The following is a 22174-nucleotide window of genomic DNA, read 5'->3' as shown; positions in this document are numbered from 1 at the left end:
AACTATACATTGTTCTTGCAATATACAACTATACAAAAAAAGTTTGATTTACTATATCAGTACTCATATCCCAATTCAGAGGCAAATTCTAAATGCAAAACAATCCTTCTGTCAAAGTGAATCCCAGTCTTTGCCGTTTCTGCAGTTGCTGGTTGGTGGGAATGATTAGTATCACACATAGGTGTCACATCAAAGGCCCTGATTGACAACTTTTTTTCCTACCCACACTCTGGGAAATTTCCCTCTGATTGGCTAGTACTTATTGCGTTTGTTGGTTAGGGTGTTTGGACCTCACGTGATGGGAACAAAGAAGTGGCCTACATGTAAGGCCAGAAGCCTTAACAAAGCGGTCTATATGTAAGAAAAAAAAGAACACAAAAACAGCAGCAAAATCCCTCTGGTCCATTAAATCACACCTGAATGTGAGATACTGCTGAATCCAAGTATTATATTCCTACTGGCCGAGCCACTCATGGGAGCACAAGAGCCACCTGTGGCATGGTCATGATGTCACTAAAATATAGAAAACTATGTGAGTAGCTAGCTAGCTATCTATGTTAGTCTTAAAGGCATTGACAGCCCCCCGAGGCCCCTTAGGCACACACCCCTGAGATGGTTAGGATAACCTAACCATCTCAGGGGTGCGTGCCTACACCTAAGTCAGTGACTCTATGCATGTTGACTGGTTGACCCTACAGAGGCGCACATTGACCTCAAGGCCAGTGTGCTAGCAGATGGCCATTTAACCTCCTTTGTGTTGCAGCACACCAATAGACTAGGTGGCACTGTCACAAAAAACTATGGTCCAAGAAATGCTGTCCTTAGACTGTGTGTTCTGAAAATGCAGCCTCTTTACCGCAGCTATATAGTATAGGCTCAAGCTGCTACAGGAGGTAACCCATTTTCAGCCTTGAACTTTATTTCCTTAGCTCACGGTCTAACTTGCTGGGTGAGAACGGACTGTTTTCTTTTGTTTGGTGTTTGCCTACCACATTTTTGGATCCCGAGGCAAACCGTCATTAACGACATAACAATCTCAGACATGCAGAAAGAATACGGATTCCAGCGTTTTCTTTATTGGGAGAAGGATATCCTCTGCACACAAACAACTGACAAATACATCACTACCAAGAGTGATTTCAAGTCAGAGGCTTGTGTCTATGCAGATATAGGTTTATAACCAGAGCTTCATTTTGGAGATTTCAGTGAGAAACAATGGTCTGCTGTGTCCTGTTTATTGTTGTGTGTTTCACTTTTTGTATCGGTACAACAATACTAGTCCTTCACTTGTGTTGTTTCTGACACCGTATAGGATTGGCTAGAATGGCTGCAATCACCTCCGGCACCCGGAACCAGATGCAGCCGTGCCCAGTGAAATGTAGCAGTAATAGCAGTAATAACGTTAAAAAAGAGAAGTCAGTGAGAAGAAAAATTTATCACTTTGTGCAGCGTAAACCAGTAACCAGTAACCAGTACAGCATATGACCTACCATCTAAAGAACATCTAAAGAAATTAAAGCTGCAAGCAGCGTTGGGCAGGCCCTCGCACTTGTAGTGCGTCGGGGTGTGAGGCGACCACGTTGCATATTCTGGAGCTCTGCCGGTGCAGCTGTCAATTTGCTACGCGCTTCGGACGCTGCATAAAGGTGTTATTCGTCACTTCCTGTGTCCCCTTTGTGGCGCTACATAGCACTTGGTGCTATGACTATAAATGAATATTGGCGTGTAGTGTGTTCGGGGCGGGACAGTTATCAAGCACGTAAAGTTTGGTTCAGATGTGAGCATGTACACTGAAGTTACAACAACTCCCTGTGTCAAGAGTTGATCTTTGATGCCACGCCCATTGACGAAAACTCACAGATAGCACAACTTTTCATCGTCTATGCCTTTAGAAGGCACAGCAGAAAATTGAAGTCAATCCAATTAATTTCCTAGGAGGAGTTCGGACCTTGTAAAAGGCCATAAATGGGCTGTAATAGCACATTCAAATCAAAATGGCTGACTTCCTGTCTGATTTTGGGTACGGTTCCAAGAGGCTTTTTTGTGCATCTTGGGATGATACATGTGCCACAAAAGTTTTTGTGCAAATTGGTGATTCAGTGCGCAGGGGCTGCATCTTTGAAGAGACGCTTCCTGATTCCAGCAGGTGGCAGTATGAGGTTGAGTGAATTTTGACCTGTAGATGTGTTCAGGGTGTGTCCCTTATCAAATGTGTGAAATTTGGTAGGGATATGAAAATGTACAGCGAAGTTACAACAACTTCCTGTGTCATGGCAAAGCAGCGAACTTTGACGCCACGCCAAGGACACACCGTTATCCGAAAAAGATTCACAACATAGCATCATCAATGTCTTAAGGCTCTTCTGAGACTGTTTTGAAGCAGGTGAGGCAAATGTGTTGGCAGTAGTACATAACAGCATAAAACTTGACACTTCCTGTTGCCAGCAGGTGGCGCTATGAAATTGTGTGTTTATTGACATATAGATGTGTTCAGGGCGGGACTCTCATTCTACATGTACAGTTTGGTGCAGATCTGAGCATACACACTGAAGTTATAACAACTTCCTGTTTCACAGCAAATTATCGATTTCGGACGCCACGCCAAGGGCACGCCCATTTACGAAAACTCACAGATAGCTCAGCTTTTTATCCTCAATGCCTTTAGAAGGCACAGCAGAAATTTGAAGTTGATCAGACTAAATCCCTAGGAGGAGTTCGTTAAAGAGTGTGTAAATCATCCAAAACATGATGATAAAATTCAAAATGGCTGATTTCCTGTTGGGTTTAGGGCATCGCTCCGTGAGACTTTTTGGTACTTCTGGACATGATACATGTGCCACAGAAATTTTATACATGTAGGTGAAACATGCCATGGGGGCTGCTTCGTTGAAGGTCATTTCCTGTTGCCACAATGTGGCGCTATGACCACGGGTGAATGTTAGCATGGCAGTGCGGGACTTTTATTAAATGGGTAAAATTTCGTACAGATCTGAGCATGTACAGTAAAGTTACAACAACTTCCTGTGTCATGGCGAAGTCGATTGGACTAAATCCCTAGGAGGAGTTTGTTAAAGTACAAAGTGTGTAAATCGCCAAAAATGACCATTTAATCCAAAATGGCTGACTTCCTGTTTGGTTTAGGCAATGGCTCCAAGAGGCTTTTTTGTACATCTGGACATGATACACCTACCACAGAAATTACACACACAAATGTGTACCCTCCAATGTGGTACACAAAAGTATTAAGTAGTCTGCAATCTGGTGAATATGTCTATTTATGTAAAGGGAAACACAAAATTCAGGAGGCAGCTGACAATTCAAAATATAATGGATTATATTATTATTACATTCAGAATCTCTCCAACAAATCTGTGTTCTCTGATATGTCAAGAAAAAAGTCATGTTATTTTGAGAAAAACCTTATAATATTATGAGACAGAAGCCATAATTTAATGAGAAAAAAGAAAAGAAAATTCTTCCCTGAGCATCCTGGAGAAGAGAGACAGTCCCAAACAGAGCAGAGGTGTCTCTGAGCAAGGGGGACAGAGACAGCAGGCCACAACGCTATCGGTCAGCGGAAAGCAGCCACACTGCAGTCCAACCTGTTTACAAGTCTAAATAACTGAAGACTGCAGAAAATACTAACACGTGCACTATGACTCCAAGCAACCTCTTCTACTATGACATGACTTACTATGACAAATATTACAACTTCTTTTCTCATATTATGACTTTTTTCTCAAAATCTCAGATTACGAGTATTTTTTCTAACTCATAGTTGACAGACTACAATTCTGCCTTTTGGTTTATGTTATTCTCTCGCTAATTTAAGGCTGACTGTTCACTGATTTGTGTACTAAATACATTGATTTGACACTGATGCAAAGTTGTGGTTATATTAAAATTTTTGGTAGTCACTGGACATTCTTGCACGTGCCTTTCAAATATCAATCAAGTTAAGTTGTGGCAGATCAGAACACTGAATCTAGTGAGTGAATAGGAGTTAGTACACAAATACATTATGTTATAAAAAAAAATTGTGTTCAGTAAGTCAAATTAAGCGTTGGGCGGGCCCTCGCACTTGTAAGCGCGTCCGCGTGTGAGCCGGCCGAGTTGCATATTCTGGAGCTCTGCCGGTGCGGCTGTGAATTTGTTACGCGGTTATGACGCCGCATGAAGGTGTTATATGTCACTTCCTGTGTCCCCTATGTGGAGCTACATAGCACTTGCAGCTATGAATATAAATCGGAATTGACGTGTAGATGTCTGCGGGGTGGGAGAGTTATCAAGCACGTAAAGTTTGTTTCAGATGTGAGCATTTACACTGAACAATAATGTACCCAAACAATAAAATAAATTCCTTTTATATTTCCCTGCCTTGTTGTTTATGTGTACATACAGAGGAAGAATGTGAGAACAGCACACATTTCATCGTTACTGTGTGTTAGAGCATGGGAGAACAGTGGATACTTTTAATACAGCCCACACCCCTAATACTGTGTAACTATAACAAGTAGAGAACAGAAGAAAAAGATGTTCTTTCTTTACAACTGTCTGCATAGCTTATTCATATTGTGTAATGAATGAAAATAAATAGGCCTACTAGGATCCTCTCTACTTTGACATTTAAGATTAGCTTGTTTGATCCACCTTCATACACATGTGACATTACTGTACAACTTGAGAAAGGTGAGTTGTTTTCTGCTCCAGCCTGCCTAAAAGAAAAGCGTTTTTGGGATTAAATGGACTTTATTAGCTGCTGCAGTGCAGGATGAACTCAGAACAGACCCATTTCTCACCTTATTATTCTAAATCATGCAACGAAGAAGAAGAAATGCATAATAAATCCTGGGACAAAATCTGTCCACAAATACTGTACAGCATGTAGTCTGATGAACAAGACTTGTGTTATAGCTGACTTGGGCAGTGAAATGTTAAATTTTTTTAATTCATGTGGTCATAGTTGTCCACAACTCAAATCAGAATATAAGAAGAAATGTTTTATACCACCTCAAGAAGGCTTCCTATCAGAAAGGTAGGAAGGTATTTCAAATGTACAACTGCAGTACTTAAATCTAAGTAAAGTAATTTCCCTGACATTTTTGTGTTACTTTACTTTTAATAGACCTATGTAAGAGGTTTTATACTTCCTGTGAGTATAATCCAATCAATCCTATTTTCATACTGTATATCCGTTGTGTAATTTGATAAATTGTGTTGTATGTCGTGCTCGCATCTCAGAGAAGACTCTGACTGCAACATGCGTCTTTGTAAAGAGAGAAACGGACAGAAAAAGTCTCTAACTCTGCCTGTCAGCTCGCTCTGCTCCGTTAAAACTGAATTTACCATACAGAATTGAATACGAGTGCACTCCAGATTTAGCTGCAGCCAGCTGACCGTGTGCTTCTCCCTATACCGCAGTTCTGTGTCCATGCATGCAGCAAACTGAAAGCACTGTCTGTCGGAGCGTCTACGTGAAAAGAGAAGGAAGACATGGCTGGTAGTGTCTTCAGAGTTGTTAAACACCTCAGCGCACTGAAGGAAGCCATCTGACTGTGTGAGGGGCAAGATCGTTGATGTCTGCAGGCAGAGTAGGCCTAGAGCTCTCCTGTCTGACTGGTCCACCAATAGCAGAGAAGATGACCCCTTGAGACACAGCACCTCCTCATTTGCATAATGAGGCAGAAATGCATACAGAAATTTAAAAAGGACAGGAAGAAATAAAAGAGAAAGAAAATAAATAAGGTAAATAAATACAAAGGAAGAATAAAACAGACAAAAATATTAAAACACACACATAAATAAATATATTTAAAAATTAGTAATAAATAAAGTTGAAGATTATAACGGAGAATAAATAAATAAGGTACTTATAACAAAGGTGAATAAGTAAAGGCACTAATTAAAATATATACATTTATGTCTCCTTGTGTAATTTAATTACTACCTACATTTATTTATTTACTTTATTTTTTTGTGTATTTAATTGGATGCTTATTTATTTATTGAGCACTTATTTATTTCTGTATTTATTTCTGACTGTGTCAGGATCGGTCCTCCATAGCGGGGTGGGAGAGTTATCAAGCACGTAAAGTTTGGTTCAGATGTGAATATGTACACTGAAGTTACAACAACTTCCTGTGTCATGGCGAAGACTTGATCTTTGACGCCACGCCACGGACACACCCATTGACGAAAACTCGCAAATAGCACAACTTTTCATCTTCAATGCCTTTAGAAGGCACAGCACAAATTTGTGGTCGGTCGGACTAAATCCCTAGGAGGAGTTCGTTAAAGTACAAAGTGTGTAAATCATCCAAAATTTGACGTAAAATTAAAAATGGCCGACTTCCTGTTGGTTTTAGGGCATTGCTCCAAGAGGCTTTTTTGTGCATCTGGACAAGATACACGTACCACAGAAAATTCGTGCACGTAGGTGAAACGTGCGGCGGGGGCTGCTTCGTAAATAAATGTAAATCATCCAAAAATGGCCATAAAATTCAAAATGGCCGACTTCCTGTTGACTTTAGGCTATGGGTTCTTGAGGCTTTTTTGTGCGTCTTGATACGATACATGTCCCCAGAAAATTTCGTACATGTAGGTTGAACGTGAACGAGGGGCTAATCTTTTCCAATTTTCTAGGTGGCGCTAGCGAGTCATTTTGCCACGCCCATGTGCGAAACTTGTAGAATACGAAATTTTTCACCGGTTCTGACATGTTTGCAAATTTTGGTGAGTTTTCGAGTATGTTTAGGCCATGTCATTTGGGCCTACTTAAAAAAAAAAAAATAATAATAATAATAATAATCCGAGCAAATTCAATAGGGACCTCGCACGGTCGTGCTCGGGCCCTAATAAAAATAATCTGAGCAAATTCAATAGGGACCTCGCACGGTCGTGCTCGCGCCCTAATAATAATAATCTTAGCAATTTCAATAGGGACCTCACACGGTCATGCTCGGGCCCTAATAATCTCAGCAAATTCAATAGGGACCTCACACGGTCGTGCTCGGGCCCTAATAATAATAATCTTAGCAAATTCAATAGGGACCTCACACGGTCGTGCTCGGGCCCTAATAATAAGTCAAGGCCTGGACCCAGGGGGCTGAGTTTGTTTTTTGTACACCTTATGAAAGTGCTTTGGGGAATGGAATATTCACAAGATTTGAAACCACTGTTTAAATATACTGACAACATGAAGAGAAATGTATTCAAATTGACAAACAAAATAGTCCCTGACATACCTGTAGATAGCATGGTGCGAGGGTTTTGTTTTACTGGATGATGATGACAGCTTCAGGAAAATGTGTGAGATATATTTACTAGTGAAGAACATGATGTTTTCAAGAATGTAATAAGGATGATAAATATTTGAAAATGATTCAGGACGCTAAATTACCAATAGTTCTAATAACAAATATGTGTTTACATGAAAAGGAGTATCAGTATATATAAAGTGTATTACTGGTATTTTTTGGTTTATAATTATTTGGTTAACTTAGTTGTGATTTGATAAGCATTTATTTTATTGAGAAAATGTGGAATGATATTTCAGTTAAACAGAAACAGGTTTTACTTTGACAAAATTGACTTTATTGATAGTATTTTTTTTATAAGTGTATCGATTGATTTAAAAAAAATCTCATTTGCTTAATACAATCATTTGGTTTAGCTAAGTGCTCTTTAACATTTGTTCTTTGCTCTCATTTTACTTTGACTATATCCATAATTTTTATCTACTTCACTGTTACTGGACTGCTTGATTTAAGTGTTTTTATTGTAATATACTGTTTAATGGACTATTGAATTTCATATCAGGTGTGCATTTGCAGGAGTAGGCAAGCAGCTGTCTACTATGTTCAAGGGTACATTTGGTGTGATATGGATGACAGGCCAATCCCAAAGTACTTGACATGCTTTGCCCGAGTGGACTCCAACCAATCCCAGCAAGTGTGGATTAAGTACTGTAACTTCCTGTCCTGGAGTAGGGCTTCCTTGACTTATTTTCCCCCTCCTGAGCTTGGTGAGTATTTCCACACTGCTTACACACACAAAGTTGCGCCACAACTCACATTGTTAAAACTTCACAACTGGTTAGAAGGAGTTCATACCATACTGTGTCGCCTCTCCTGCCACCCCCAGGAGCAGGAGAGGACCTGGGGTTGGACTGTCCAACAAGAGCAGGTGGACCACAGCCTCAAGTCGGAACCAGCCTGTTATCAGGTCCCTCTCCTGACCACATCTAGAGGAGGAACGCAGTACGCTATTGGAGAGTGGGACTTCCCTACACTAAGGAGACACGGGGCCAGCATCCAACGTGTGAACACCACATCTGTAGAATACTTCCTGTCTGGGGATATTTATCATTTCTAGACCTATAGAGATTCTCTAAGTGTCCAAATAAGGTTACTGTTCACCCCACTATACATCTATGAAGAGTCTATTGGTTATTGGTTGAAATTGAGACATTTGTGTCATTTAAGCCACATGCTTCAATTTCTACACAGTACCAGTCAGTCTGTCTGTAGTGAAGCAAAATAAAGATAATCTCGACCTTGGGTTAACTAACAAATGGATAACTGCATCATTATCAACTCAGCTGTGTCAGTTGACAAGCAGACAGAGAGGAAAGACAGAGTCTGACCTGGGTTCCTCGCTTTCACCTTTGGCTTACTTTTGCTAAGCAATTGACCCTACTGTGACCTTGGAAACATGCGTCATAGTACCCCTAAATTCCTTCACACCCTCCATAGTTAGAATTCTTCCTTTATCTAGCTATGTGCTTCCAAAATGTTCTCAGGCAGAGTGAGCAGAACAGTGATACACTGTCAACTGTGTTACCAGTGACGGAGATCCAGTAGTGCAGAAGCTTTTCTCATTTATAGATCTTTTTAAACTAGGATAGGCAAATTATAGTTATATTTGTTGAAATTCTATTTACATCCTGTCACCATTCAATCAATCAAATGATCTGACACAGAAAAAATCTGGTACAAGTAGCTATCGCAGGACTGGAATAAGTACAGCCAATCATTGGCTGGCCTATCTGCCTGGCTACCTACGCGCACTCAGCCTTGTGCACTCACTACACATGAACATATGTTCTGGGGAAGTGGCTTTGGAGGGAGGCCTGAAGGAATGGGGAGTTTTCCGGTTGGATACTTTCAAAATCTAGCTGTCTGTTGCTGGTTCTCCAACGTTTCCCACCTTCATCACTGAAAGTTATGTAGTGAGTGAGTGTTTGCCAAAAAATATCAAATGTAAAAATGTATTTCACTGAGTTAATATTAGCTTTCTTTGGTGTCCCAGTGATTAAAATAAATAAACCAACAAACAAGTAGCTACACAAACAGGGGTTGCAATTGAAAACACAGTAACCCCAGCGTCCCTGTTAATAAGGAAGATTCAGAGTCTTGCTGGAACATTCCTCACAACTCTGTCATTTAAACACACCTCCTGAAATATCCCTTGAGTCAGTGGGACAAACTTCACCTCAGTCCTGCCAGCACTATAGCACCCTTTAATTACACTGGGCTCTACACACACTACTGGCCCTGTGTATGCTCTGCAAGCCCTTCCATGGGGCAGTGCTTGCAGCCAGCAATATTTCAAAACTTCTGGATTTCCTTTTTGCTAGGGCACTGATGTTCGTTACAAATTAACTCAGGAATGGGGCAGCACATGGTGCACTTACTGAGTGCCCACAGTGTATTTCAAGTGCCCTGTGTTGGCTGTAAACTTGTAAAACTACAGCATATGCAAATAGGGGCTGTTGTGAAAATTGGTAATGCCATTACTCCAGAAACAAGGATTTATCTTGGATCCGTCTGTCAGAGAGGTGAAGCTCCTTTTAAAATGAATCTGTCTCAGTTGGATGGAGCCAAACCTTGACATACATAGATACTGTTGATTACCTGACTGAATGACTGCTGGATAAGCTGATTGATTTTTTCCAGTTTGTTGTTATTGCCAGTATTGTCTTTAGTTCCTTTTTGCTGTCTTTGCCCTTTAAAGCTAACCTTGAGACATTTGTGGTCGTACAGTAAAAGCGAGTTATTGCCTTACAACTATGCAGAAGTCTAAGAGGAGCTCACTCCAAACACAAAGGGTTCATACAGAACCAGGATGGGAGTACATGTCTCAGGAGGATTAGAATCAGAAATGGACCAATCATGGAAAAGGTCATTCATTTTCCCTTATAAGTGGTTGTTACATGTTGTAATATTGTGCAGTTAAGGGTGCATAAATATGTAGCAATTTAATGAAGAGATTTTTACCAACAATTCATGAGGTGCTGGTAAAATGAAAGAGAAGTCAATATAAATAATAATTGTGCAAAGGGTCAACTGAAAATATTTTTGTCATTCAAAAATGTGAAGGGCCGTACAGGTAATGAATACAGCTTTCACTTTAAATATCTTATCTCAGTCATACATTCTAGCAAGTTATTATGGAAAAGCATGGAAATGTTTTTTATTATTCGTAGACAATAATGATTAAAAACTATATTCCTCAATGTCTCTTACAATACTTACTTTTATCAGAATCTCAGGAGCAGAGAAATACTAAACTTATCTGTGAGCAAGACATGCCATATCCGTAGCTGATCAAATGAGGTGCTTGAGCTTAAATTATTGTGACAATGAACAATTAAATTATTTTATATTAATATTTTTATTTTCAACTTTCATTCATTGGGTGGAGTCATTTTCAGGGGGTCTAATTGCTTGATTGCAAAACAATTGAAATCAGAATCACTGAATCAGGGTCAGAAACACAGAATCAGGGTCGCAAAAATTAGAAGAAAAGCCACAAGTTAACTTCTTGAGTGCTACAAAGAATTAAGCATGAAGTCTCCATGAACTGTTTAGCGTCTAGTGCTGCCACTTTCATTAACCACAACCTTCCTGGAGTCTGCAGAAGCACAAGGTGCAAAGTACTCAGAAGCACTGCTAGGGTGAGGAAGGTTTACACTTAGACCACACTGAATAAGAGACACATGCTGAAACATCAACAATGGGCCAACAAATACTTGAAGACTGACTTTCAAGTTTTATGAACCGACGAGATGAGGGTGACTCTTGATTGACCAGATGAGTGAGCCCATGGCTGGATCACTCAAGGACATAGACTGCCAGTTTGATCAGGTGTCAAGCAAGGCTGGGAAGGGATTATGGTGTGGGCTGGAAGTATCAATGATGAACTTGGACCATTTTGAGTTACAGATGGCCTAAAAAATGGATTCACGTAATTAGTGACAGTTTCTGGAAGACATCTTCTTAAATCAGGAAGAAGTCTGCAGGCTTAAAGAGGAAGATAATATTTATGCAGGACATCAAAGTACTCCACGATGACTTGGCGCCCTTGCTCTCCTGACTTAAACCCCATTGAAAACCTGTGAGCCCTCCTCAAGCATGATATCTACTGTCAGGGAAAGAACTACACATCTTAGAACAGCATGTGGGAGGCTGTGGAGACTGCTTCAGCTAAAATAAGTCGTCAGCTAAAACAGGTTGTGAAGAAATAAAGAAACGGACAGATTCAGTGGATGTAAGGCCCATGCAAGTCATTCAAAATATTGGTGGCCATTGGCAAATCATTTTTTTATTATTAGGCAAAAATTTTAAGATTCCTTTTTTATACAGGGGCTTGTGGCTCATAGGGTAGAGCGGTTTGATCCCCAGCTCCCCCAACCCTGCATGTTGAAGTGTCCTTTGGCAAGATTTTGAATCCCAATTGGCTCCCGATCCGTGTTTGAATTAGTTAATTTCTGAATGTGGGGAGCAGTTGGCACCTTAGCCTCTGCTCATCAGTGAATGAATTGGATGAATGTGATGTAGTGTAAAGGGCTATGAGTGGTCAGAAAGACTAGAAAGTTACTACAAATAAAGACAATTTGCTTTTATTAACATTTCTTAATGTATTTACGTATATAAAAAAATACTGTTCCCAAAAGTGCCAGAAACAATATCAATTATAAAAATGCGATTGAAACCCAAGTAAAATGCAACGCCGAACTAGTAAATCTAGCTAAAACTAGTCATCTCTGTGTGTGCTAAAGGTTGATGGTGTGGACGTGAAAATCTACCCCGACGTATCCTGATTTTTATAATAATGCACATATACAGTGGGTACGGAAAGTATTCAGACCCCTTTAAATTTTTCACTCTTTGTTTCATTGCAGCCATTTTCCAAAAATCAAAAAAGTTCATTTTATTTCTCAGTAATGTACACTCAGCACCCCATCTTGACAGAAAAAAACAGAAATGTAGAAATTTTTGCAAATTTATTAAAAAAGAAAAACTGAAATATCACATGGTCATAAGTATTCAGACCCTTTGCTCAGTATTTAGTAAAAGCACCCTTTTGATCTAATACAGCCATGATTCGTTTTGGGAAAGATGCAACAAGTTTTTCACATCTGGATTTGGGTATCCTCTGCCATTCCTCCTTGCAGATCCTCTCCAGTTCTGTCAGGTTGGATGGTAAACGTTGGTGGACAGCCATTTTCAGGTCTCTCCAGAGATGCTCAATTGGGTTTAAGTCAGGGCTCTGGCTGGGCCATTCAAGAACAGCCACGGAGTTGTTGTGAAGCCACTCCTTCGTTATTTTAGCGGTGTGCTTAGGGTCATTGTCTTGTTGGAAGGTAAACCTTCGGCCCAGTCTGAGGTCCAGAGCACTCTGGAAAAGGTTTTCGTCCAGGATATCCCTGTACTTGGCCGCATTCATCTTTCCCTTGATTGCAACCAGTCGTCCTGTCCCTGCAGCTGAAAAACACCCCCACAGCATGATGCTGCCACCACCATGCTTCACTGTTGAGACTGTATTGGACAGGTGATGAGCAGTGCCTGGTTTTCTCCACACATACCGCTTAGAATTCAGGCCAAAAAGTTCTATCTTGGTCTCATCAGACCAGAGGATCTTATTTATCACCATCTTGGAGTCCTTCAGGTGTTTTTTAGCAAACTCCATGCGGGCTTTCATGTGTCTTGCACTGAGGAGTGGCTTCCGTCGGGCCACTCTGCCATAAAGCCCCGACTGGTGGATTGCTGCAGTGATGGTTGACTTACTACAACTTTCTCCCATCTCCCGACTGCATCTCTGGAGCTCAGCCACAGTGACCTTTGGGTTCTTCTTTACCTCTCTCACCAAGGCTCTTCTCCCCCGATAGCTCAGTTTGGCCGGACGGCCAGCTCTAGGAAGGGTTCTGGTCGTCCCAAACGTCTTCCATTTGAGGATTATGGAGGCCACTGTGCTCTTAGGAACCTTAAGTGCAGCAGAAATTTTTTTGTAACCTTGGCCAGATCTGTGCCTTTCCACAATTCTGTCTCTGAGCTCTTCAGGCAGTTCCTTTGACCTCATGATTCTCATTTGCTCTGACATGCACTGTGAGCTGTAAGGTCTTATATAGACAGGTGTGTGGCTTTCCTAATCAAGTCCAATCAGTATAATCAAACACAGCTGGACTCAAATGAAGGTGTAAAACCATCTCAAGGATGATCAGAAGAAATAGACAGCACCTGAGTTAAATATGAGTGTCACGGCAAAGGGTCTGAATACTTATGACCATGTGATATTTCAGTTTTTCTTTTTAAATAAATTTGCAAAAATTTCTAAATTTCTGTTTTTTTCTGTCAAGATGGGGTGCTGAGTGTACATTACTGAGAAATAAAATGAACTTTTTTGATTTTTGGAAAATGGCTGCAATGAAACAAAGAGTGAAAAATTTAAAGGGGTCTGAATACTTTCCGTACCCACTGTAGATGACTTGTATTCCTCACCTGTTTCAAATATTCTCTTTAAATATATACTCTATATTCCATATAAGAACACGTAGTGTATTATTGCTTGTATTACAGTGTATAAAGGTAGCTGTGCTAGGGACTGGGATAAACTATTGGTCAATCACATCAAATCCTTTGTTGCCTCTAAAGCAATGCAATCCCCACTAAGACACACTGACAGCTGTATTAATGTGAAGATACAGCAGAATATTTATTTTTTACATATATAGTATGTGGTCTACGTAAGGTAGCCTTAATTTAGTTTTTAGTGATTTTGGTGAATTAATAAAGTTAGGTGTGGTCTCACCACAGGAAATATGTATGTCATGTTTACATGACTGTCTACAAAAACTGAATTTGTCAATAACAAATATTGGTTTCCTGTCCCACCATTGTCCAGTTGAACTAAAACTGCTCTGTTACATCATGTTATTCATCTCAGCCACAGGTCTACCTGTAATTGAGTTATAAATGCACAGCCTCAGGCAATACATTTGCCAGACCTGTTGGACAGAAGCTGATGATGTAACAGCTGTACCTGTGTTTTTGATCAAAGATACAAAGAAAGTTGCAGGCGGTGTAAAGGATGTTTATTGCTGTAAATAAAGGTGAGCTCTTCAACCTTAAATAATAATTCTGCTTTATTACAACTTGGATCTTGTTTTTGTTTTGTTTCTCCTTTTCGCCATTTTTCTTAGAGGTTATGATAACCTTGTACTGTCCAAGTTAATGACTGAGATCATCTAGGAAAGCAGTGACTTCACCAAAAAGAGTCATTCATCATTCATAAATCATTTGTGAGCACACCTGAAATACTGGTTATAAAAAACAGAACAGAAAACTTTATGTACACAGATACAGTCAGTAAAAGGACTTCACTTGACGTCTGCTACATGGCGCTTGAAGACACTATACACCCTTGACCTTAGTTGGGGTAAAAACTTGGGGTAAGCTTTTATTTTTGTAGCAAACAACATGCATTGTTACTCTTATCGTGTTTCGACGCTACCCTGCCGCACTTAATTTGCTCAGGCTAAGTGAATTATGTGAGAATGCTTGTCCATGGCATGCGAGAATTTGCCATGAGTCAAAAGTGATTACCTGCCTCTGCTTCTGGGCCTCTGTGCTCTCTCCTACGTGTGTGTGTGTTTGTGTTTCTATACCAGTGTGTCAGCTTATCCTGAAGCCCATCTTGCCTGTTGTTAGACATTGTGATTAAAATAATAAAATGCAATAAAACATGTTTGTTTGTTAAAACAAGATGTTGATTTCTTATTGTATTATAATCTCAAAACGCACCAAAAGGGTGCCAGGCTTTTAACCAGAACAAAGAAATATGACCACATCACCCCTATTTTAGCTTCATTACACTGGCTCCCAGTATGTTTTAGAATTGATTTTAAAATTTTATTGATCACTTTTAAGGCTCTTCATGGCCTCTCGCCTTGTTATATTTCTGACCTTTTAGTCCCATACACACCAGCACATACCTTGAGATCCTTGGGCAGAGGTCTGTTGTCTGTTACAGAGTCTCGACTGAAAACTAAAGGGGACAGAGCGTTTGCTGTCAGGGCCCCGAGGCTCTGGAACAGCCTGCCTGAGGAAATCAGGTCAGCTGAGTCAGTGAACTCTTTTAAGTCCCTTCTTAAAACATACTTTTATAGGAGAGCCTTTCCCGATCTTATCTGACTTTATTTTATCCCTTTTATTTTATTCTATTTTTACTTTACTACTTTATTGTCTTTTGGGTATTATTGTCTTTACACTTGTAACTTGTTTTTGAAAAGTTCTCTACAAATAATGATTATTATTACACTACATTCATTCACTGAGCGTAAGTGCTCGAACAGAAACTAGCACACATTCAATTTGGGGCAATTCAGGGTTCAATATCTTTCCCAAGGACACTTTGACACAGAGCCTGGAGGAGCCGGGGATTGAACCGCCAACCTTCCGATCAACAGGCAATCCGCTCTACCTCCTGAGCCCCTGCATACAATGCACTGCAGAATTATTTTCTGGGTGTATACATGTAAATATATAATTAGGGCCCAAGTATGAAAGATGTGAGGACCTTAATGAAAATGAAGGAATTCTTTTTCTCCTTCTTCTTCTTTTTGCAGAGTAAGTGAATTTTTGGCAACCTAAACATGCTTAAAAACTTACAAAACTTTGCACAAAATTCCAGTCCCATGGCAATTTTAAAGCGTGTCCGTGGCATGGCGTGGTGTGACATGTACAATGACAAGACACACAAAAAAAACTTTTGGAGCCATGCCCCAAGTTCAAAAGGAAGTCAGACATTTTGGATTACATTTAGAGGTTACGTACTTTAATGATCTCCTCCTAATGAATTAATCCGATCGACTTAAAATGTTTGCTGAGTGGTCTAAAAGGCAATAATTATAAAAACATATGCTAACTGTGAGTTTTCCTTAAAGGATGTGTCTGTGGGCATGGCGTTTAAAATCAATGCTTCCCCATGAAACAGGAGGTTGTTGTAACATCACTGTAGATGCTAGAATCTGTACCAAACTTTACATACTTTAGAAGAGTCCCGTGCTGAACACATCTACATGCCAAAATTCAGTTACAGTCAGAGTGCCACCTACTGCCAACAGGAAGTTAGCCCTGTTTTATAATCATTTGATTCACATGAAATTTTCACAGTGTGGTCCACACTTAACATACTGGGACATAACATGTTATTAGCAGGTGCTCTCTAGCTCCTTCTTGAGGCATCCAAAGTGCGTGATAATTCAGACCTGCGTCAACAACCTTTGGCGTCTGCACCGCAGCCGCTACAAGTCCCGCCATGCTTCACGGCGCGAGTGTCTATCCAACAGTCGAAGCTTCGCAGCAAAACAAGGATCATGCCATTTTGCCGATATGGGGGTACTCAACATCTGATTTTACATAGAACTACCAGATTTCTCCCAATAACTTAATATACAGCCTATTACAATATATATTTCAATGTTTAATGCTGTAAATAAATATGTAAAAAGAATAAAACTTTCAATAAATATTTTTAAAAGTTATGTTTTAATAAATGTTTTTAAAATAAATCCAAAATTGTAACCCTAAACCTGGGTCGTCAGTGCACATGTGTAGGCGTAGCGTGTGTGTGTGTGTGTGTGTGTGTGTGTGTGGTGGCGGAAGAGGAATGCTTGCTGAAGAGACCGAGCCCCAGCTTCACTGGTGTTGTGCCGAGTCGTCTGCACCACAAGGGACTTTCGGATAATTTATCACCGTTAATGAACCACACAAAGAATATTATATCGTTTTTAAATAGCCGGCTACTTGAAATAGACCCGTGAGGAACCACGACATGCATGTAGTTATCGGCAGCACGGCATGCACGCAAAACTCACACAAGGCGAGACAGAAAGAGAAAAGGGTCTTCAGAAAGCCTCAGTTTAGCTGGAAATTTACAGTATAAGTTGAATGAATAGAGACTGCAGCTCTGCAGCTTCTCAAGATTAAAGCAGAGCTACTGTGTTTGACTATCAGTCGACTATAGGCAGGACTTAACGATTCTGATTCAACTATGTAAATCCTTAGTCGGGGACAGCCCCAGATTTTACATATATAATGTGCTAATATCAGTAGGAGTCATGGCGAATGTGGGGGTGTCCTTTTTCTGAAAATTGAGCCACCACTCCTCAAAATGTTTGGGCAGGAGACCATGTGACCCCTCGACAGCGATGCCAGTGTAGTTTATAGCTCTGTGTACATAGTCTTCTTTTTCAATAATGATATATCTTGGATAATTGGACACCTATCCCACCATGAACATCACGTAAAAGGGAGGTTGAACTATTGCCGTCCAAGAAGAAATTGAAGGACTCCTCTATCTCCAAGGGGAGAACTTGACATAGTTATTATTAACGGCATAAAGCTAGCACCAAATTTTATTCTGGGTTTCTGTATTTTATTCTTCTCGACTGTAGCTAAATCAAGAACCCACTGGATCACAGAGCTAGAAAACAAAACAGAATTACTACACAGCTTACAAAAATGTGGGTACTCAGATGATCGTTCTGCTTTATTTGGATTTTTGAAGGATGAATACAATACACTACCTCTATCTAATGCAGACTTTTTCCCTAGAACACGACAGAAATACTACTTTGACTCAGAGTGCCCAAGTCACCTGCTAGCACTTATGCTAAAAGATTGTGAAACAAAGGCACATATCGCAGCTGTAAAGACAGCAGATAACAAAACCACAACAAATCCTAGGACCATTAATAACACATTCACTGCATTTTTTGAAAATTTGCATAGATCTGAGATTGATTTCAATGACGCCAATTGTGCTAGTTTTCTTGATAATTTGGAGCTACCCTGTATCTCACAGACAGGCCAAGATTGCCTGGAGGCCCCATTAGAGCTGGAGGAATTGCATATAGCTCTGAAATGTCTAAATAAAAACTCTTCTTTTGAAAAAGGGAAAGGATCCCCTGGAGTGCTCCAGCTTCAGGCCGATATCCCTAATTACGAGTGATCTTAAGAAATATGCTAAAGCACCTCTATTCACCTGAATTTGATAAATTTAGCAATCTGTCAGGTTAAAAAATAAATTAGACAATGTCCACCCTGATGGCTCTGAATAATATACACCACAGGGTTCTATCCCCTCATATATTTAGGATAAAAACCCTTTTGTGTACCTGGGCATTACAATTCATTAAAACATACATGAAATAAGCAGTGACAACTTCAACACTTTACTAAACAAGATAAAGTCAGATGTTCAAAGATGGAGGAACCTAAAGAAATCTCTTCAAGGTAGAATTAATACAATTCAATTGAATGTGTTGCCATGTCTCAGTTTTCTTTTCTTTATGCTGCCCCTCTGTCCCCCTCTAAGTTATTTCAAAGATGTCCACTCTATGGTTTCCAATTTCATTTGGGATGACAGACGGCCCAGGATTCGCCCAAACTTTGAACTCTATTATTGGTCATTTCGAATCAGGCATCTCAGCTCATGGGTTGACCCAGGGTCCACAACTGCATGGAAAAGGATTAAATATACCAAAGTGATACCACACAGACTGAAATGTGACTGCAAAGTATTCTGTTCTGTAGTATAAATACTAAATAGTTAATAAGTTTGGGCCCATCATTGCAAACTGTATATGGGTGTGGAAGCAAGATGGATGTCGGATGGGAGGCCTACTTAAATACTGTCAGAACACTCCACTATGGCATAACCAGATTCTATTATGTGGCAGCCGACTGTTTATCCACCCTTCTTGGTCATCCCTGGGAATAAATGAGTATGGTGACTTATATGTTGCCCAAGGTCTTCGTTCAGTCCATACTTAAGAACACAGTTCTCTCTCCCTGCATCCTCTTATTTTGTATACTTTCAACTAAGATCAGTCCTGAAAGCATATGGAGTTCTCTCGAAGTCTCCCCTCCCCTCACACCCCATGTTACAATGGGTTTCGCCACTACTGGGCAAATGTGTCCACGATATATAATAAACTAATTGAATTCAGAGCAAAGCCTTTGCCAATAGAAGACATTTCGAGTCGGGAGCTGTGAATTTTTAATATAACTCTTTGGAATAGAGTGTGGTCCAATCTTAGTATGGCCTCTAAGAATCTGGCTTTAAAACCATTCACAGAGCATACACTACACCCTATAAGAGATTTTGGGTGAGATTATACGCTACATAGGACTGTCACATATACCACAGTTCTGCACCTGGAATGTTTCTATGTTGAACAAAAAAAAATGTTTGGGCATGTCCCTGTATGGGAAGTTATATGCCATGCAATGTTCTAATCTAATAAAAGGGGAGAATATGGAAATAAGTTGAATGAACATGATTTATGTAGAGAAATAAAAAAAAAATAAAAACACAATCATTTATTTTATTTCAAACAAATTCAAATGGGCTCCTTTTGTATTTGTTGCCTCTCCAATACTGTTAACGTTAACTGTCAATGAAAAATTCAACATGAATGCATGGCTTTAAAAAAGGGGGTCATGACAGAAAAAGTTTGAGAGCTACTGAACTGCAAATGTGAAAATGGTGTATAAAGCCTTAACTCCAGAGGGAGCTGTGTGATGTCTAGGAAATCTACGCAAGTGAGGGGGCTGAAAAATCTGGGAAGAAGAAGTTTGAAAATCTGGGTGGTGTGGAGAAAGTGACCAGACCTCATTTCTGCTTGAGGCTAGTCTGACCTAATGGTGCGTTGTGAGTAAATACCGCACAATGCGTTTTTTAATCAACCGCCGTATCAAGAGCTAACCTGGGTAGTTGTAAACAAACAGCTGGCCGAGCGAGGTTTTCCAACTTGTTAACTGGGTCTGACATCATTCCCACCTCCGACTTCTGAGGTAAATGGAACGCACGGAACAGGAACAGTTTGAAGACTAACTGCATTGTGGGTAATGTAGGCAGGAAACAACCCATGTGGATAAAAATGACGCTATATCTGATTCTCCTGCAAAATTTAGTCTGATTTGATTTGAGTAAAGTTTGGATAATTTAGTGCTGAGGCTGTTTAACTTAATTCAAGTAAAGGTGCGTTCACACCAACCTTGTTTAGTTTGGTTGAACTGAACCCTGGAACATCCCTTGGTGTGGTTTATTAGGGCCCAAGCACGACCGTGCGAGGTCCCTATTGAATTTGCTCGGATTATATTTAGGGCCCGAGCACGACCGTGCGAGGTCCCTATTGAATTTGCTCGGATTATTATTTATTTATTTTTTTTAGGGCCCGAGCACGACCGTACGAGGTCCCTATTGAATTTGCTCGGATTATTTTTTTAGGGCCCGAGCACGACCGTGCGAGGTCCCTATTGAATTTGCTCGGATTATTTTTTTAGGGCCCGAGCACGACCGTGCGAGGTCCCTATTGAATTTGCTCGGATTATATTTTTTTTTTCTTTTTTTTTTTTAGGGCCCGAGCACGACCGTGCGAGGTCCCTATTGAATTTGCTCGGATTATATATATATATATTTATTTTTTTTTTCTGCAAAGTAGGCCCAAATGACATGGCCTAAACATACTCGAAAACTCACCAAAATTTGCAAACATGTCAGAACCGGTGAAAAATTTCGTATTCTACAAGTTTCGCACATGGGCGTGGCAAAATGACTCGCTAGCGCCACCTAGAAAATTGGAAAAGATTAGCCCCTCGTTCACGTTCAACCTACATCTACAAAGATCAACTCTTCGCCATGACACAGGAAGTTGTCGTAACTTCAGTGTACATGCTCACATCTGGACCAAAGTGTACATGTAGGATGAGAGTCCAGCCCTGAACACATGTACATGCCGACATTCACCCACAGTCATAGCGCCACCTGCTGGCAACAGGAAGTGACTTTTAACGAAGCAGCCCCGCCGCACGTTTCACCTACGTGCACGAATTTTCTGTGGTACGTGTATCTTGTCCAGATGCACAAAAAAGCCTCTTGGAGCAATGCCCTAAACCCAACAGGAAGTCGGCCATTTTGAATTTTACGTCAAATTTGGATGATTTACACACTTCGTACTTTAACGAACTCCTCCTAGGGATTTAGTCCGACCGACCTCAAATTTGTGCTGTGCCTTCTAAAGGCATTGAAGATGAAAAGTTGTGCTATTTGCAAGTTTTCGTCAATGGGCGTGTCCGTGGCGTGGCGTCAAAGATCAAGTCTTCGCCATGACACAGGAAGTTGTCGTATCTTCAGTGTATATGCTCACATCTGGACCAAACTGTACATCTAGGATGAGAGTCCCGCCTTGAACACATGTACATGCCGACATTCACCCACAGTCATAGCGCCACCTGCTGGCAACAGGAAGTGACCTTTAACGAAGCAGCCCCCGCCGCACGTTTCACCTACGTGCACGAATTTTCTGTGGTACGTGTATCTTGTCCAGATGCACAAAAAAGCCTCTTGGAGCAATGCCCTAAAACCAACAGGAAGTCGGCCATTTTGAATTTTACGTCAAATTTTGGATGATTTACACACTTCGTACTTTAACGAACTCCTCCTAGGGATTTAGTCCGACCGACCTCAAATTTGTGCTGTGCCTTCTAAAGGCATTGAAGATGAAAAGTTGTGCTATTTGCAAGTTTTCGTCAATGGGCGTGTCCGTGGCGTGGCGTCAAAGATCAACTCTTCGCCATGACACAGGAAGTTGTCGTAACTTCAGTGTACATGCTCACATCTGGACCAAACTGTACATGTAGGATGAGAGTCCAGCCCTGAACACATGTACATGCCGACATTCACCCACAGTCATAGCGCCACCTGCTGGCAACAGGAAGTGACTTTTAACGAAGCAGCCCCCGCCGCACGTTTCACCTACGTGCACGAATTTTCTGTGGTACGTGTATCTTGTCCAGACGCACAAAAAAGCCTCTTGGAGCGATGC

General features: G+C 40.6%; 1 protein-coding gene across 3 annotated transcripts in view; it reads right to left on the bottom strand.

The window, feature by feature from the left end:
* The window catches only part of npr3 (natriuretic peptide receptor 3), a 229411-nt gene that overhangs the window by 10087 nt on the left and 197150 nt on the right, over window positions 1-22174 (bottom strand). The window lies entirely within an intron of this gene.

Source organism: Micropterus salmoides, unplaced genomic scaffold, assembly GCF_014851395.1.
Source record: "Micropterus salmoides isolate LMB-PRFRI ecotype aquatic unplaced genomic scaffold, ASM1485139v1 Ms_hic_scaffold_7, whole genome shotgun sequence".
In the NCBI taxonomy this organism is placed as follows: domain Eukaryota; kingdom Metazoa; phylum Chordata; class Actinopteri; order Centrarchiformes; family Centrarchidae; genus Micropterus; species Micropterus salmoides.
The sequence above is the reverse complement of the archived record's forward strand: the minus strand, read 5'-3'. Positions and strand labels throughout refer to the sequence as shown.